The sequence below is a fragment of the Chiloscyllium plagiosum genome, chromosome 13 (assembly GCF_004010195.1).
Source record: "Chiloscyllium plagiosum isolate BGI_BamShark_2017 chromosome 13, ASM401019v2, whole genome shotgun sequence".
In the NCBI taxonomy this organism is placed as follows: Eukaryota; Metazoa; Chordata; class Chondrichthyes; order Orectolobiformes; family Hemiscylliidae; genus Chiloscyllium; species Chiloscyllium plagiosum.
Window position 1 is genome coordinate 70,086,104 of NC_057722.1, and position 5,601 is coordinate 70,091,704.

At 47.4% G+C, this 5,601-nt stretch overlaps 1 non-coding gene across 1 annotated transcript; it reads right to left on the reverse strand.

The window, feature by feature from the left end:
* Positions 1 to 470: 470 nt before the first annotated feature.
* On the reverse strand, positions 471 to 589 carry LOC122556412. The gene has a single exon (XR_006313528.1). It is a non-coding gene; the product is annotated as a 5S ribosomal RNA (ribosomal RNA).
* Between the last annotated feature and the right edge of the window lie 5,012 nt (positions 590 to 5,601).

Sequence of the window (5,601 nt, forward strand, 5' to 3'; positions counted from 1 at the left end):
AGAAGCTTCTTCACCCAGAGAGTGGTGGCTGTGTGGGATGCTCTGCCCCAGAGGGCAGTGGAGGCCCAGTCTCTGGATTCATTTAAGAAAGAGTTGGATAGAGCTCTCAAGGATAGTGGAATCAAGGGTTATGGAGATAAGGCAGGAACAGGATACTGATTAAGGATGATCAGCCATGATCATATTGAATGGTGGTGCAGGCTGGAAGGGCAGAATGGCCAACTCCTGCACCTATTGTCTATTGTCCGCCTTTCCTGACTGCCACGCGCAGACAGCGTGCAGCCCCAATCCCTTTCTTTCCGCCTTTCTTGCTGATTTTGGCAGCGCTCCGCTCTCCTCCCCTCCGTGTCTCGTGCCTGCAGGAGACTGATGCCAGGCACAGCAGCAGCAGCAAAAATAACCTGCTGCTCCATTGCCTGGCACAAGACAAGTGCAGAGGGGTGACTTGAGCAGCCACTGCTGGCGGAAAAAGCCTACTGCACCTGGTATTCCCAGGCGGTCTCCCATCCAAGTACTAACCAGGCCTGAGTCTGCTTAGCTTCCGAGATCAGACGAGATCTGGCGTTTTCAGACTAGTATGGCCGTAGGCGCTGGCCCCTGCCTTTTCTCCCTACTTCAAGGCGTGCTGGCCAGCCACATTTTCTTTCTTGCTCTTTCTCTTTATCCCCTTTGGCTTTTTTTTCTCTTTTCTCTTTGCTCTTCCTCCTCCGTGCGTGCTTCCCTCCCTCCGTCCCTCCAGCTGCCTTTCAGGCCAGCCCTTGCCCACCAGGCTCCTGTAGTCTCCCACATCCCCACACAGGCCAACTGCAAGCCCTCCCCCTGCTTCATAGGGCCGCCGCCTGCATTCTCTCATCCTTCCACACTCCTCCACCCCTCCATTTCGGAATGCCGGGCACTGACCAGTGGGGTACCGCACGGATCAGTACTGGGACCGCAGCTTTTTACAATCTATCTTCAGGATATACAAGATGGTATTAGCAATAACATTCGCAAATTTCATCAGCTGGGTGGCAGGGTGAAATGTGATGAGGATGTTAGGAGATTACAGGGTGACCTGGACAAGTTAGGTGAGTGCTCAGATGCATGGCAGATGCACTTTCACGTGGATAAATGGATCCTTATCCACTTTGGTGGCAAGAACAGGAAGGCAGATTACCACCTAAGTGGAATCAATTTAGGTAAAGGGGCAGTACAGAGAGATCTGGGGGTTCTTGTACACCACTCAATGAAGGTAAGCATGCAGGTACAGCAGGTAGTGAAGAAGGCTAATAGCATGCTGGCCTTCATAACAAGAGGGATTGAGTATAGAGGCAAAGAGGTCCTTCTGCAGCTGTACAGGGCCCTGGTGAGACCACACCTGGAGTACTGTGTGCAGTTCTGGTCTCCAAATTTGAGGAGAGACATTCTGGCTATTGAGGGAATGCAGCGTAGGTTCACGAGGTCAATTCCTGGAATGGCGGGGCTACCTTACGCTGAAAGACTGGAGCGACTGGGCTTGTGTACCCTTGAGTTTAGAAGACTGAGAGGGGATCTGGTTGAGACATATAAGATGATCAAAGGATTGGACACTCTGGCGGCAGGCAACATGTTTCCGCTGCGGGGTGAGTGCCGAAACAGAGGACACAGCTTAAAAATACGGGGTAGACCATTTAGGACAGAGATGAGGAGAAACTTCTTCACCCAGAGAGTGGTGGCTGTGTGGAATGCTCTGCCCCAGAGGGCAGTGGAGGCCCAGTCTCTGGATTCGTTTAAGAAAGAGTTGGATAGAGCTCTCAAGGATAGTGGAATCAAGGGTTATGGAGATAAGGCAGGAACAGGATACTGATTAAGGATGATCAGCCATGATCATATTGAATGGTGGTGCAGGCTCGAAGGGCAGAATGGCCCACTCCTGCACCTATTGTCTATTGTCTATTATCTTCCTATTTCTACAAAGGCCCCGTAACTCTGGGAAGAAATGTAACAAGAAGCAAAATATGGTAGCATTGCCATTTATATTTGTTAAATGTGTTGGGTTTATGGACATTTTTGGACATCTATCAGATGTACATTGGAGGATATTTTATAAGGACAAAAATATAAACGAGAAAGATATAATCTGGTGTTGTCCGATTTTTAACTTTGTACACCCCAGTCCAACACCGGCATCTTCCAACCTTTAACTCATGTGGAGGAAAATTTAACTGGTACTTTTTCAGGCATATAGATTAGATTATTTACAGTGTGGAAACAGGCCCTTTGGCTCAATAAGTCCACACTGACCCTCCGAAGAGCAACCCACCCACACCCATTTCCCTCGCTCTACGGGCAAGTTAGCACGGCCAATTCACCTAACCTGCACATTTTTGGACTGTGGGAGGAAACCCACACAGACATGGGGAGGATGTACAAACTCCACACAGACAGTTGCCTGAGGTGGGAATTGAACCCCGGTCTCTGGTGCTGGGAGGCAGCAGTGCTAACCAATTTGCCATATATACTTCAACATACCTGACATTCTGCTGTTCACGATGCCCATGTGATCTGACGTGTTTGGAAAATAGTCTTCTACAATAAGTAATTGTGAAATAAAGATTCTGGGTTCAACAATATGTTATTTTAGATTAGATTAGATTAGATTAGATTACCTACAGTGTGGAAATAGGCCCTTCACCTGGGGTATTTTGATGTAATGGCATTCATGTTTTTGGGGCTACTATCAATTAAAGCATACCACTACAGGATGGAATGTCCCATGATATGCCAGATAGACTGAAGTATCAATGACAGCAGTAAGATTTACAGAGGGTATAATCACAGTATAAGGAATCACACATTTAAAAACAAAGTGAGGAAGTTATTTTTCTCATAGAGAGTCAGACAGTCTTCATACAGCACAGAAACAGGCTCAACTCTTCCAGTCAACCAAGATTCCTAAATTGAACTTGTCCCACAGTCCCACTAGTTTCTTGATTTAATATTGAGTTCAACAACTGTATGGCTTGAGGCACTTTCTCCCATGTCCTTACCCCAACCCGCACACACCAGGCCTTACCATCACATGTGGGCGGCATGGTGGCACAGTGGTTAGCACTGTTACCTCACAGCGCTAGAGACCCGGGTTCAATTCAGGCGACTGCCTGTGTGGAGTTTGCGCATTATCCCCATGGCTGCGTGGGTTTTCTCCGGGTGCTCCGGTTTCCTCCCACAGTCCAAAAATGTGTGGGTTAGGTGAATTGGCCATGCTAAATTGCCCGTAGTGTTAGGGGCAGGGGTAAATGTAGGGGAATGGGTCTTTGTGGGTTGTGCTTCGGCGGGTCGGTGTGGACTTGTTGGGCCGAAGAGCCTGTTTCCACACTGTAAGTAATCTAATCGTGTTTTGATATCACACACAACCCGTTGTCAGCCACTGATGGTCCCCATTAGCAGCTATTCATTCTCCCAGGCTGACCGTTATCCACTCCTTTGTCTGTCCAACTGTTTTTCTCTCTGTTTGGGTTCTGTCTCCAACTATGGTTTACTCCTCCCACCTCCCCCATCCCATCTTCTGCATAAATAACAACCTTTTCCCAGGCTACCATCAGTTCTGATGAAGGGTCACTGCACCCGATGCATTAACTCTGCTTTCTCTCCACAGGTGCTACCAGACCTGCTGAGTTTTTCCTACAATTTCTGTTTTTGTAGACCTATTTGACCCATATCCCTCTAAATCTTTCTTATCCATGTAACTGCCCAAATGTCCTTTAAATGATATAATTGTACCTCCCTCCACATTTCCTCATTCCGTATACGTGTCAACCTCTGTGTGGAAAGGTTGCCCCTCAGGTCCCTTTTCAATCGTTCCCCTCTCACCTTAAACCAATGAACTGTAGTTTTGGGGCTCCCCTACCCTGATTATTCATTTTATCTTTGTCCCTCAAGATAGTGGGCGGCACGGTGGCACAGTGGTTAGCACTGTTGCCTCACAGCGCCAGCGACCTGGGTTCAATTCCTGCCTCAGGCGACTGACTGTGTGGAGTTTGCACATTCTTCCCGTGTCTGCGTGGGTTTCCTCCGGGTGCTCCGGTTTCCTCCCACAATCCAAAAATGTGCAGGTTAGGCAAACTGGCCATACTAAATTGCCCATAGTGTTAGGTGTAGAGGTAATGGGTCTGGGTGGGTTACGCTTCGGCGGGTCGGTGTGGACTTGTTGGGCCGAAGGGCCTGTTTCCACACTGTAAGTAATCTAATCTAATTTTATAAACCTCCGTAAGGTCACCCCTCAGCCTCCAACAATCCAGAATCCCAACCTATCCATGTGACTCAAACATGGGTAGTGAATTAATGGAATCCTTTCCCACAGCTGAGTAGCAAAACCTTACAGTTAAGGTTGGCTTGCAAATTATATTCTGGGCTGAGATAGATAGATTTTTAATTAGTAAAGAATCAAGGGTTTGAAGGGGGAGGTTGCATAAGGCAGGAAAGTGGAATATCTAATCAATAATGAAGGCATTGTATGGCAGAGCAAACCCAATGGGCCGAATGTCCTACTTCTACTCCTGAGACCTTTGGTTGTCATCCAATCCCTCCTGTGTGGAAAAAGGTCAGTTGGCCCAACAAGTCCACACTGATCCTCTGAAGAGTATCCCATTCCCCTAACCTATTACATTACATTTAACCCTGACTCATGCACCTAACCTACACATCTCTGAACACTATGGGCAACTTAGCATGGCCAGTTCACCTGGCCTGCACATCTTTGGATTGTGGGAGGAAACTGGAGCAACCAGAGGAAATCCACGCAGACACGGGGAGAATGTGCAAACTCTACACGGACAGTCACCCAAGGCTGGAATTGAACTTGGGTCCCTAGCACTGAGAAGCAATAGTGCTAACCACTGTCCCTCCAGTGTATGGTCATTCAATTAAAACAAGGGCATGAGAATGGAACTGGCTAAAGTGAATTGGCAAATTAAGTTAAAGTACAGGTCAATGGAGAGTGAATAACAGGCACTTCAGAGGATGCTTCAGAATATACAAAAGATTGTTTCCAATGAGTAACAAACATTCCATGGGATGGGCCACTATCTGTGAATATCTAGAAATGTTAAAGTAGGTATCATAGAGTCGTACAGTCATAGAGACGTACAGCACAGAAACAGACCCTTTGGTCCAACCCGTCCATGCCAACCAGATATCCCAACCCAATCTAGTCCCACCTGCCAGCACTCGGCCCATATCCCTCCAAACCCTTCCTATTCATATACCCATCCAAATGTCCCTTAAATATTGCAATTGTACCAGCCTTGACCACTTCCTCTGGCAGCTCATTCCATACACGTACCATCCTCTGTGTGAAAAAGTTGCCGCTTAGGTTTCTTTTATATCTTTCCCCTCTCACCTTAAACCTATGCCCTCTAGTTCTGGACTCCCCGACCCCAGGGAAAAGACTTTGCCTATTTATCCTATCCATGCCCCTCATAATTTTATAAACCTCTATAAGGTCACCCATCAGCCTCTGACGCTCCAGGGAAAACATCCCCAGCCTGTTCAGCCTCCCCATAGCTCAAATCCTCCAACCCTGGCAACATCCTTGTAAATTTTTTCTGAATCCTTTCAAGTTTCACAACATCTTTCTGATAG